At 39.6% G+C, this 14,215-nt stretch overlaps 1 long non-coding RNA gene across 1 annotated transcript; it reads left to right on the top strand.

Annotated features, from left to right (window-relative positions):
• Positions 1-710: 710 nt before the first annotated feature.
• LOC131274801 (uncharacterized) lies at positions 711-13,400 on the top strand. The gene is made up of 2 exons (XR_009182093.1): positions 711-844; positions 13,248-13,400. It is a non-coding gene; the product is annotated as an uncharacterized lncRNA (long non-coding RNA).
• Positions 13,401-14,215: the final 815 nt, after the last annotated feature.

The following is a 14,215-nucleotide window of genomic DNA, read 5'->3' as shown; positions in this document are numbered from 1 at the left end:
CTGTAAAACTAGAGAACATACCGTTTTCTCACAAATCAAAGAAATAAAATGGCATCCTCCTCTGCAGCTGCAAAATGATCAACAGTAAAAATACCATAATGGTTGTCATTTACTGTATCATGAAAATTTTCAATTTCTATAAAATCTGAACACACCATCCTCATAAAAATAAAAGTTAAATGAAAACTACCTCAGTATGCGTCATATTGAGTTAGTACTATTCTGTCACTATGTAATACTAATTTTTATTTGTTTAGCATCGAAAGTATATTACATTTAATTTAAACCTGTATAGAAAAAATTCCCTATTCTTTTTTACTTACTTGTAACAAAATTATCAAAACATAGTTTAAAAATATTTAGCAGACTTGAGGATTAAAATAGTGCTTTTTAAAAGGAAAAATACCTTACTTGGAATTATTTAATCAAAACAAAGAAGTGTAAGCAACAAACATTTCTTACTTAGTCTTTTTTTTTTAAAAAAGATTCATTTTATTTATTTCTCCCCCCGCCCCACCACCACCATTGTCTGCTCTCTGTGTCCATTCGCTGTGTGTTCTGAATCCACTTGCGTTGCCAGGTGGCACCAGGAAACTATGTCTCTTTTTTGTTACATCATCTTGCTGCATTGGCTCTCCATGTAGGGCACCATTCCTGGGCAGGCTGCGCTTTTTTCATGCGGGGCAGCTCTCCTTAGGGGGTGTACTCCTTTCGGGTGGGGCACCCCTATGCGGGGGCGCCCCTGCGTGACAGGGCACTCCTTGTGCGCGGCAGCACTGCACATGGGCCAGCTCACCACATGGATCAGGAGGCCCTGGGTATCAAACTCTGGACCCTCCATATGGTAGGTGGACGCTCTGTCAGTTGAGCCATGTCTGCTTTCCTCTTACTTAGTCTTTATTGTCACATCAAATAATGAACTAACATTGCTTCATGGTGAAAATTTGTTTTGGCCAATTTTCTGAGTAAAAGAGCTTTAGACCGTGCTAAACTTGGGTCCTGCTTCTTTAGTTGATATTTTTAGTAGTCTTGAAAAATACCATTTAAAGTGTCTAAGCTTTATTTTTCTTGTCTATAAAAGTGTAGTAAAGATATCTTTCCCATGTTTTAAGGATGAAATAATACCACAACAAAAAGACTCAGAAAAAACTGGGGTCCTGTAATTAGAAAATGTTATTAATCTCAACTCCAAATTAACAGATATTCCCAAATAGCTTTAAAGAGAAATAATGCAAGTTATAACTTCCTAATACTCAAAACAAACCAAATAATTATCTAAAGTAATGAGTATTAGCATAAGATATTAATGAAGTGTATTTTGCAATAAAACTGTCACCTTCCAGGTTTGCTCAAGCTATATTATGAAGAATGGAGAATTTCAATGGGAATGAAACTTGAAAATTAAACCAAATCCTCTTTCAGGTCTATGCAAGATTAAACATGGCCACAAACATTTTTTTGACGCTCCTCTCATCAAAACAAGGAATTTTTGATCCCATGCTTTAAATCCAGGTGGGGTCAGCGTGACTGTTTGACTGTAGAATGCAGTGGGTGTGATGCTGTGACAGTTTCTGGGCCCAGGCTCTAAGACACTGGCAGCTTCAGCGTCCTTTCGGCCTATTAGCTTCTGGAACCCCACTGCCATGCTGTGAGGAAGCCCAAGACATCTGGAGAGGCCCACATGGAGAAGCACACATGGAGAGGATCCTAGGACTTTGGCTAACAGCTCTGGCTAAGTTTGCAGCAGAGCTAACACAACTTGCTGACTACATAAGTAAACCATCCTGGAAGTGGATTCTGCCCCCATCAAGCTGCAGGGGAGCAAAGACACACCATTCCCATCAAGCCCTGTCTAAATTGCAGATTCATAAGTAAAATAAGTATTTATTGTTATTTTAAGCTGCTAAATTTTGTTTGATGTGTTATATAGCAATGGATAATTGCAATTTAGTCAGAAATATGACAGTGTAGGTGAAGAAGAATCCTTAAATAAAATATCTGTATTGCAGTTTCAAAGTCATATGACATAAAAACAAGGTTTTTGCATTTTTAAATGGTTAAAACTGTTATCTCATACTACACATAGATAACAGAACTTCCATTTTAATATTTGGTCTCAATGAAGTGGAAATTGGAACACTAGATGAATATAAGAGATATTAAAAAGTAACAGTAAATTGAGAGTGCTACACTGACAGATGCAGTGTTCTCTGATATGTTAGGCATATTATTAATTTAAGTCCACCAGCCATGCACTTTGCTCTGACACTACAGTGTGGCTTCACATGGGCCAGTTTTCCTTTTCTAGTTCTTAGTTGGAATCCACTGACTCAGCAAAATTTTTGGAGCACTGTTTGGGGCAAGCAACAGAGAAGTTAAATGAAACTTTATGTTACCTTAATCAATTACTGATTCTATCTCCATAAAGCTTATTGTTTCTTGGCCACAATAATAACATTAACAGACTTTTATGGGACTGGATTGTGGCCAAGTTTGACAAAGAGAAAACGATTGTAGTTATTTTATAAAAAGCAGTGATTTAAAAATTCTATTTTCAGTGCAAACACATTGCTTATTTAAATGACAGTGTTGGGAGACAGTGAAGCGGAGTGTAGGTAGTGGTTGTCATATCACGCAATCCTATTCCCCTCCATGGTTCATGGCTTTAAGAGTGGACATGTGACCCAAGCCTGGCCAAAGAGGCATAGGGGAATTTAGCTGGGGTCTTGGAATAGATTTCCTCCCCTAAAGGAGAGAGGGGCCATAGAGAATACCCTGTCCTCCACTCCCTTTCTTCCTGTTTTTGAAGTTTTTGTGTAAATGATACTTGGAAGTCCTCCAGCCATCTTAGAACCATGTAATTGGCAGAGTAGAAAGTCAAAGAGACTGTGTTCTTTATGACATTGTTGTGCCTTTTCACCTACTCTGAAACTCTCCATGTCCAGACTTCTTTTTGATTGAGGTAGTTAAATGTCTCATTATGATTCAAGCAAATTGTAGTAGGTTATTTTTACACGTATAATCAATAGCAACCCTAATTGATTCAACCATGCTATAAACTGCCCAAACTGTGCTTGCAAAATAGCAGGTGTTTAAGAAAACTTAGGTTCCCACTCCCATGTGTAAAATATAAGGATGAAAATATCGAAATCACCATTGATCTTCCCAACTATTCATAGTCCTTTCCCACTCTGAAATCTCATATAACTTTGTCCTTTTGGGACACTGGTCACATATACTTTAAATTTTAATCATTTGTGTACATAATTTATATTGCCTGCTAAGTGCAGTTTCTTTATTGTACCATCAACAGCCTTATTTCCAGTAGGTACTCAATAACTACCTGTTAAATATATTAATGATTAAGTCAATGTATTTAAATTGTGCAAATATACAAAATTCGGAAGTGTAATTTCTCAGGAGGATTTTACTCTTGATGTGTGTGTATGTGTCTGTATAATTTAACAGAATGACAGACTAATTAATGAATTTGGTGGTAGTTTTCTTTCTGTTTTCATTTTTGGATATAGTTGTAATCCTGAGTCAGATAGTAAAATGTAAAGCCATGTATGTATCTCAACAAGGATTTCTCCTAATCCATTGGATTAAGCAGAGATCGGCTTAATCCAAGGGAGCCCGCTTGGAGGTATACAACCAGGCTCTTGCCAATGCGCTTCCCTAAGCTTCTGTTTAGCCCAATTTAAGTTCACCCTTTTTGGTTACAGTAAATTGCAGAGACATTTTGCCTGTGAAATCACATCCAAATGATTCTCTAGACTCTTCAAGCTTTCCAGTTCTAGGGCAGAGTAGTGACTGAATAAACATGTTTTCAAATTCTCAAGCTGAAATATTATGAAGAAATGAGACACAAGATTTGAAGAAGGGCGAATCAAATATTAGTGGGACTAAGGATAGCTGGGGCTACAGAACAAGGCACGCGGGCCCTGGAGAAGGGAGGAAGTGCCCCTCGCAGAAGTTTCTGGGGTTGATTGGGATGGATAAGTCAAAAGGTTTGGGCACCAGAAAAGTTAGATCCTGAGGGGGAAGGAAAGATTTACTGAACATCAATTCTACCTTAAACTTTTCCTCTGGACTAGCCACAATGGAGGGATATGGGGAAAAAGGGAATTTGTATGGGTCATGTTTATCTTTCAGATTATTCAAAGAACACATCTTTGGAGCTAATTTGTAACTTTCTAGTTGGATAACTTTGTATAAATTACTTCCCTCCCTGAGTTTCTGTTTCCTCAATTGTAAAATGGGGGTAATAATACCTACTGCATAGAGTTCCTGAAGCGATTAAATGAAATATATACATATATGTGTGTAGGTGTGTGTGTGTAAAATTACTTAGCACGAGGTCTGGGACATCATTCCCCTATCACATTATATTTATTCAATAAATGGAAACCTGAGTGTTCACTAGGTTCTCTGATTTAGGCACTGGTGATACAAGGATGAGCAAGATGAAGCCGATCTTCTAGGGAGTGAATGAAAAAAGTGTGCTTATTACAAATTACTGACCAATTTTAGTATTTAATGGAATACTTAAAGTATAAGACTTTTTTCCCTATTTTTTTAAAGATATTTAGATTATACAAGTGAGGTACATTCATTGCAACTGATGAACATATATAGGAGCATTGCCACTAAATGTGGATTAAATTTTAAATTGTTGTTTACACTCTCTCCCACCCAATTCTGTAGGTTATGGCAAGATATATAATGGCCTACATCTGTCATTGTAGTGTTATTCAGGACAATTTCCATGTCCCTAAAATGCCCCTGTATTATATGTGTTTTCCCTCTCCCTGCCCTCAGAACCTCCAGTGGTCACTAAAGCATAAGATTCTTGATGTTTGGTAACTTGTATTATGTCTAGTAGGATAAGAAGAAACACATGGGAGGTCCGTGGTTCAAACCCCGGGCCTCCTTGACGCGTGGGGACTGGCCCATGCGCAGTGCTGATGCGCACAAGGAGTGCCCTGCCACGCAGGGCTGTCCCCCCCATAGGGGAGCCCCATACACAAGGAGTGCGCCCCATAAGGAGAGCCGCCCAGCGCGAAAGAAAGTGCAGCCTGCCCAGGAATGGCGCCGCACACAGGGCTTGGAGAGCTGACACAACAAGATGACTCAACAAAAAGAAACACAGATTCCCGTGCCGCTGACAACAGCAGAAGCGGACAAAGAAGAACACACAGCCAATAGACACAGAGAACAGACAACCGGGGTCGGGGGGGGGGGGGGGGGGTAGGGGAAAGAAATAAAATAAGTAAATCTTTAAAAAAAAAAAGAAGAAACACATGAAAGGTTGGTAAAAATTTACAAGGCATACATACATACTGAATTTTAATACACAACAAGCTTAATTGGATTTATTTAGAATTTCCTTTCCAAACATTTGCATTTCTGGATTTAGTGGCCATGGGAGAATGGGTCTGCTGAAGGATTGTAAAGAAAGGAAGAAAAAAGCTGAGTAGAAAACATAGATCTAGAAAAGGGTTAGGAAAAAGAGAACAGAGTGAAATCTGTAAGGATTGTGAAGAGGAAGAAAGAAATGTATTGTTTGACAGTTGACCATAAAAGAAGAAAATAAAAATAATCTCTTTAAATTGTACGAGTATGGAAGACAAAGAAACACCAAACAGTGACTGGAGGCTAACCAGGAAGAAATAACCAGGTAGATTTTTTTTTAAAGGCTATACAATAGATAATATAAAATACTTCTTATGCTATTTGGGAGCAGTCAAAGAAAGGAGGATTGAATATGTTCTGGACATTCTTACATCTTGCCAGGATACAGTTAATGAAAGTCAATGAAAAAGCTGGGGGATGACAAAGGAGCATAAGTAGTCTAGCAGAAGTAGTTATTTACATTGAAAAAACTGGGAGTAATTTTCTCTTCACAGTATGTTCCCTTCCAAGAGACTTGAGTGTATACATGTCTAAGAAAGAGAAAGTCTGTAAAATACTGTTAATCCAAAGCCATATCTAAAATATTTTGGTATTATGGATTGGTTAAGGTAAATATTTTTATTTCCACTTATGTCACAGATCTACATGTTTTCTTAGCAAATGAATTTTTGAGCCGGAAGCAGATCAGAAAGGATGCAGTTGTTTAGAACTTTCAAAACATCTGGAAAGTCATTCTGGCACGTAAACTCAAATCCATTAGCAAAACATTTGTTTTCCACTCTGGCGGGAGGACGCAATTTTCCTCAATATATTACATATGGTAGAAATCTATTTCAGAAATGAGAGTCCTCTTTTTAAAGGCTCTCAGGACCGTAGTGCTTTCGTGGACTCTGCCAATATAAGCATAGATGAAGGGTAGACCAATCATTTGGGTGTTAGAATGCCAATATTTTATAATAATCTTTTTATGTCACTTTTGATAAAAAAGAGAAGCTAGAAAAATCTAAGTTGCCTCTTCAACCCCTCAGTTAAAAAGTTGGGGTTGGATTAACTCCAACTGGTGATCTTTGGCAGGACTCCTGGAAGAGAGTGGGAAAGGGCAGGGGGTCAGGAGAAATAGAGGCCCGAGGGTTGTTCTGGCTCTTCCTCCCAGAAAAACGCAAAGGGAAGCGAGTTCCCACTGACCAACTGGAAAAGTGCCCAAAAGCCAGAAGCTTCTGTGCCCCAGGAATATAAGAAATGGCTCCATTCAAAACTCACTGAAAGAAAAATTTTCCTCTTACAGACGAAGCTCACATTCTAGTAGATGGCCGGTACGGTGGTTTGAACAATGGACCGGGACAACGTGCGCTTAATTTTAATCCATTCTTGTGGACCCATTGTAAGTAGGGCGGTTTGATGTGGATACCTTACTTACGGTACAGCCCGACTGGATGAGATGGGTCTTAATACTCTTACTGGTGGTCTGATATGGAAGGCCACAGAGAGAAGCCGTGGGAGCAGCCAGAACCTGCAAGTCTACGGACCCAGAAGAGAACGGGGAAGACACTGCCATCGGCACTGCCATGTCATGGCGAAGCCAAAGAGTCCCGCTGTTTACCAGCCAGTCAGAAGATAGCAACCCAGGAGCAAGCAAGCCTTCCAGCCTCTGAAACTGTCATTAAGCCAACCCATTGTATGGTATTTGATTTAGCAGCCCAGCAAACTAAAGCAGCATAGATCTCCTATTATAGATTTTTTTTTAATAGACTTTGTGAAAATCAATACAATGGAGCAGATGTGGCTCAAGTGGTTGAGCGCCTGCTTCCCCCATGGGAGGTTCTGGGTTCAGTCCCCCGTGCCTCCTAAAAACAAAAACAAACAACATGCAAACAAACGAAAACAACCCAGGAGAGGCTCAGTGGTTGAGTGCCGACTTCCCACTTACAAGGTCCTGGGTTCAATTCCCAGCCCCGGGACTTCAAAACAAAAATTAGTTTTCAGGAGAGCGGGTGTAGATGAGTGGTGAGCGCCTGCTTCACGTGTATGAAATCCTGGGTTCAATCCCTGGTACCTCCTGAAAAAAAAAAAGACTTTCCAGCTTTCTTTTAACCAAGAAAAATAAGAACTAAGAAACAAATAAGACAAAGTAATAGTACCTTTTATCATATCAAATAATGTGAAAATAATTTTTATAAGGAATAAAATGAAGGAACACGTACTTTATTAAGTTGGAAAACTGGTTAAGAATCACAGAGGTTGTCAATATTTGAAAATGTCCCTTGACTATATAGAGAAGTATTTAAATTGCCCCGATTGCTGTTGAGTATTCTAAAATATTTTATAGTTTAAAAATCACATGCTATAATGATAAAGGGTACAAATCATTATTTGGATTCAGAGGTATCGAGATTTCTCCTATATCTAGAGAAGGATTTCCTGCTGTCACAAAATGCTTTCAGGCTCTTGATAATGAGGTGCCATTATGGTACAGGCTGTGGTACTGACAGTGATTCCTTATTTGTGCCTCTTCATCTCAGCTTTGGTACATGCGCCTGCCAAAACAACCACGATTTTGAAAGCTGGGATTTGGATTCGCATGTGTCAGGAAAAATGTGAAGAGAGTCAATTATTGATACTAGACAGACACATCTTCTTTTCAATTTCCTAGTAACATTATAACCTGATCCACTTATGATAGCATAGCCTTCTGTGTTTACCCTCATTCCTGTCTAAAGCTAGCTCGTCAAGAATCTTGGAGAGAAAGCCTTTGAACCTGTAACACTTTAATTATCACCTTGCCCCAGGGAATTGTGAGCCAGAAAGATAGCGGCACTTTAGAGAGGAAAATAAAGATCTGTCCATGAAGGTTATTTGCATTTGCCTAAGAGATAAAGGAATTCATCCATTGTAAGGAGTGGAGCCCAGAATAGAAATGAGCCAGTAAGGGCAAAGATTTGCTATGTGGATAGCCTTTTAATTCAAGACATGTCTTCCAAGTTTAGGCCTACTTTGTTTGAAGAATTGTGAATTTCCCAAACTGGATATACGCCAGTTTTGGTAAGCGTGAAAACACATCCCAAAGCCAGGAAAAAAACGAGTTCTGAATTTTCTGCAACCAATCTCTTCCCATCTTACAGCCCGTCTAGTGGATAACTGAAAACTGCGTGTGGAAAGGAAAAGGGGCAATTGAAGACAGTAAAGTTGTGCAGACAGGTCTGAGAACAATAGGAATATGTATCAATGAAGGATGTGTGCTGGCTTTATGTGGAGGGTGTAGAGGTGGAATGAGGTTCTGGTGTAATCTCTGGGATTGACATGTGTTCACTATAGCAGATGTTTATAAGGAGAGTAGGGAGAGGAGGAAAGGAAAAGTTCAACATGAGTGAAAGACAAAGGTTAGGAGAAAAGCTGCAGTATTTCAAGGGATACTTAGTAGAGGGGTAACTGCAGGAAACACAGTAGTGATTAAATTTTTTTGGAAATATTGTGAAAGAAATATGGCTTTTCTAGATCTGTCTGCAGTTAATTGTTTCTTTTCTGTGGAAGAAAGGTCCTAGTTGTAAAGGGAAAAGGCAATGGAAAAAAGTAATATGAACCTAGATGACCTTGACTTTCTCCCTAACCTTGGAAAGGAAAGCAGAAACATGTCATTAGGCCAAATCCGAAGACCACAAAAACTTTAAGTTCCTCATAAAGACAAGAAATATCACAGGCCAGTATGGGAAAAGACCAGAGGCTCATAAATAGTAAGGAAACAGGATAAATAGACCCTTGGGTTTCTATTTAAATATCTCTTTAAAAGTGTCATAAATTATTTTTCCAATGAATTTTATCAAGCGAAATCTTCCATCTGGCTTCACTAAGAAAAAAATTTAAAGCTGTGGAATAATAGAATAAGAGCTGGAAGAGATGAGTCTTTTCATCCAGTCCCCTCATTTTCCTTTCAGCAATTTCAGCATGTAATGCAAACAGAATCTATGGCGTCCACATGCCCCAGACTTGCTCATTAACATCCCCAAATAGCCTCTGTCACTCCTATGTTCCCTTCCAGCTACTATTCTATCCTCTCTCTCCCTAGCTCTTTGCAACAGCAGTCTGCTCTTGCTCTTTGCACCTCCTCACTTCCATTCCCTCCCCAGTCCACCTGGCTACCACTCCTGAAATTGCCCCGCTGAAGTTCCCTCAAAAAGCACACTCTTCCCTTTGTGTGAAGTGGGCCTTGGCACAGCATGGCTGCCTTTAAATTCTGCCTCTCTCATTCACTTTCTGAGTAGGACTGGGCAAGTTCACCTGTTTTCTCACTTGTAACATGGGGGTAATCATAATAATACCTACTTCTCAGGGGAGATGTGTGAATTGAATGGTTAAGCCAGGCCAACTGCTTAAAACAGTGCCTGGCACATGGTAATCCCTTAATCAATGTGAATTCTTAGCTATTACTATCTTTCTCGATCCTGTGTGGGCCTACCATTGGCCAAACTTCCAACCTCCTTCCGAACCTCACTCCATCCCTCCCTCGTTCCTTCTCTCCCTCGTTGCTTCTTTGTAAATATCTGAGTGTCTCTCCACCGTGTGCTAGGTTGTTAGGGCTAGAGTGGTGAGCAAGGCAGCATGATGTTTGTTCTCGCAGCGCTCACCTTGGTTTTCCTCTTTTACTGTAGTCGTTTTCTGTGGAGGCACCTTTTCTTTCTCTGCCTTGTATCTTCTTAAGTGACCCTTAGTTTCTCTTCTTCTTAGTTGATATATTTTTCTGGAAATGAAGACACCATGCTAACCCAAACCTGACACTCAGATGCTTATAAAGAAGGCGCCTTGGTGCTACTCCTGGATGGATGCTTTTGGCTCCAGATGAGTTGTCTCCACCCGTTATGCAGACAGCCCCATCCTAAGACGTCCAACTGGAACAGGCTCTCTCTCCACTGCAGCCTCTCCCTCACCAAATCTGGCACTACCCCCCCCCCCCCCGACATCCAGATCAGAATCCTCTTCCCTCGTCAACCTCCTCCATCCTTAATCATGTGCAGATTCTCTTTGCGTCTCAAATGTGGTGTCTCTTCTTGGTTCCCACTTTCTTAATTCAGGCCGTCACTATTTTTCTCTTTAGAGAAGACCAGTCTCCTCAGGGGCCTCTACCTCCATGCTTCCATTCCACCAATCTTTCCTCCCGCACTTTCTAAAACACAAAACTAAATCATTTATTCCATCACGCATTTGTTTAATAGTTCTTCATGAAAACCCATTGTGTACCAGGCACAGATCATTTTATATCCCCTTTAAATTCTTTTAAATCTGCCTTGACTGCTTGCTCTTGTCCCTGGACCCACATGCATGCTGTGCCCCTCGCCCCCACACAAATGCATTCTGCTCCCTTGCTCCCTTGATGTGAGCCGCTACATGTTCTTCAAAGCTCAGCTCAAATTTCTCCTCATCCATTCATTCAACTCTGCTGAGCACTGGGAAATAGCAATGAACAAATCCGACAAATCCCTTCTGTCACAGAATTTACATGAGGGACGCAGACAGTAAGTAATTGAACAAGATGGATTCAGATTGTGAGAAGTGCTGTGGGAAAAAAAAAAAAAGAGGCCATGTAAGGCAATAGGGAAAGAGAGTGTGTGCCTAAGTGTGTGAGCAGCGGGAAGTGTGTCTTGCAGTTTTAGATAGGGTGGTTGGTCAGAGAAGTCTTTTCAGATGAGATAAATTTGAGCTGAGAGCTGATTAAGACATGTGGATGTCCAGAAGAAGCCCATTCCTGGCCAAGAAACAGCAAGTGCTAAGGCACTGTGGTGGAATTTTGCCAGCGTGCGAGGAATAGCAAGCGAGTCGGAAGGCAGCTGGTAAAAGGCAGCAGAGCTAGTCTCTGGGCAGCATCTCCTGATTTCTCTGTGTTTGCATAGTGCCTTACGTTACAGCATGGCGTATGAGCACCATCATTTGTTTATGTCACTCTACTGGCTAATACTGTAAGCCCTCAAGGGTGGGGACCATTTTGAACTCATGCTTGCATCCCCGGGGCCCATTTCTGTGCTTGCCAGCTACTTGAAGCTTGGCTGATGGATGAGTCAGAGGCCCTCAGAAAGCGTTCTCGTGCTTGAGTCACATGATTGGATTTGCAGGTTCCAGGTGTTCTCAATTCTCTTTTGGACTATGGCTCTCAGTGCCTGATATCTCATAGCAGGTGCTGGGAGCCTGAATATTAGCAGCTGATATTCATCCTTTTCTAGCCTTGGCTACCTCGATCCTAGGACCATGGTTGATGTTTATTTCTAGTCACGACTCTTGTATGTTTATTTCTAGTCATGACTCTCCATCCCTCCCCAGATTCTTATGTGTATCAGAGGTAAGCCTGACTAGGAAGGCAACAGGGGGTGTGGTGGGGGGGGGGGAGGGGAGCTCACTCTGGGAGCATTAATAAATGAGGCTAAATGCATAAGGTTGGTCACATTATGGAAAGACTTCAAGTTGAGCAGAGAGGAAAAATGCTAGCAACTGGCTGATGATTTAGAAATGTTACCCGGAGACTGTATTTTTAAGGCTTTATAAATACTTTATAATATTTATTGTTCTAACCTATTTTTTCATGTGTGCAAGAGTGAATACTGTTTAGACCTCAGGTGATTTTCACATGACCAGAAGATCATATATGCATATATTAGAATTATGTGGTTTCATAAGACGTAAAACCCTGACAGGTGACATCTGTAGAATGAGACCGTGTATTTCTCATTTGTTTTGAGCAGGAATTTGGAGGTTTTTTTTTAAAAAAAGTAACAAGCTTCAACATTGTGAATACAAATGAGAATCATTAGCAAACAAAAAATGCCTCTACTCTGCTGAAATAGGTGTTACCAAAAATGTGAACAAAACATGATGTATCTTGCTTTTGGGCTCCTCACTCTAATTTCATACCAGATTTTTAAAAAACTGCTTACCTACTTTTTTTTAACTCAAAGAAGAGTCAAAGTAATCAATTATCAGGGCAGGAAATGTGGTAGAGAAAGTCACAGCAACAAAAATTGATGGAAGGATGCCAGACTGCACAGAACAGGCACAAAAACTTAAAGAAGCAGACATGAAACATTCTAAATGATTCTCATTTGGGACCACTGAGTCCAGGGCAAACAACTCAGTCACCCCTTTCCACAGCATTATACAGGTGCACAATGCCTTATCTGCAATGTCAAGTCAAAAGGCCTTTTTTTTTCTCTGATCGAAATTCATTTGATGGCAAAACCTAACCTTGCTTGTTTGACAGCAAATCTGATCTGAACTGATGCGAGGCTATTTATGAACTCCATTTTAATTCGTGTGACTATATTTTGCTGCAGAAATAATGTGCTGATTAAAGACCCTGCTGGGAGTGTTATGAATAGATGGCATAAGCACCACATTACTTTTATAAAATCCAGAACACTTGGTCCCAATAGTTCTGGATCAGGGATGTGTACCTGTCTAGCACAGTCATGAGTGAACATCATGGTGACTATGGTTACTAAGATAAGAAATGCTACACTTAAGAATATTAGATAAAAAAGTATGGAATATACTTTGAAAGCTTTGTGTTTAAGAAATGTTCATCAAAGGGAAGGAAAAATTGAAGGACAAGTATATAGAGTTAGAGATTTTGCTGTATGTATTTCTGGATGAAATTGTATCTGGAATTGGGCATATATTTGCTCTTGGCTTGGCACCATTTGGATTATGCACTGTTATCAGGGAAATTATCTTTAAGGTTGATAGTTACCTTGAGTAACAGGGATATCTGAGTGAAATAGCTCTTATGTACTTTTGCATTTAAAAAACCTTCTGAATTTGTAATAGGAGTTTTGTTTTGTTTTGTTGTTTTCCAGAGAAGATTTCTGCTGTTGATGAAGAAGAAAGTTTGGGAGCCAACTAAAGGATACAGAGATTGTGTTTGCAATTCCAATGAGCCTACCCAAGGGGAATTGTTAAACAGCCTAAGTGTTATCCGAGCTCAATAAATCTGAAGATACAAAAACACAGTTTTAGACATTTGGGATGGAAATTTTTAAAAACATTCTAGATGAGTTCTAGCAAGACTGAAGAATTACAGAAACACAAAATTCACAATAGATGATAAACTGTTACTATGCTAAATTTTGTTTGCTATAAGATCATACAAATCCATAGCTAAAAATTCAAATATTACAGAAATGTGTAACCTAAACCTTGAAAGTAATTCCTAGCTACACTGGCATCCCCCCATAAAAGTACTGTTAAAATGTTGACATATTTCTCTAGTTGTTACTTTTTACATAAATTTATTCCTCCAACATATTGTATTGCAACTTGTCTTCCTCCCCAACTTAACTATGTGCCTTGGATGTCCCCCCAAGTTAGTAGTTAATGTCACCATCTTATTCTTTTCAATCAAGAGATAGAATTTCATTATATGGCTATACGCTAATTTAAAATTGAGGATTTTTTTAAGATTTCCCCTCCCTTTCTTTTCCTACTTTCTCCCCATTTGATTCTCATCTGCTTTCTTGCTTAAACACAGACATGTAAAAAACCTAGATTTGATTAGAGAAACCTGTAAATAGTGAGGTAAGTGCTGTTTTCAAAGGGCAAATTTCTAGTCCTGTGGAATGGGCTGTATGATTATTTCAAAAAGATGAAATAAATCATGTCTCTTTTGCATTATAAAGAATATTCATTTGTTACTAATAAATGGATTGTATTAGTCAGCCAAAGGGATGCTGATCCAAAGTCCCAGAAATCTGTTGGCTTTTATAAAGGGTATTTATTTGGCATAAAAGCTTACAGTTACAAGGCCCTAAAGAGTCCAACTCAAGTT

This window comes from Dasypus novemcinctus, chromosome 20 (assembly GCF_030445035.2).
Source record: "Dasypus novemcinctus isolate mDasNov1 chromosome 20, mDasNov1.1.hap2, whole genome shotgun sequence".
Classification (NCBI taxonomy): Eukaryota; Metazoa; Chordata; class Mammalia; order Cingulata; family Dasypodidae; genus Dasypus; species Dasypus novemcinctus.
The sequence above is the reverse complement of the archived record's forward strand: the minus strand, read 5'-3'. Positions and strand labels throughout refer to the sequence as shown.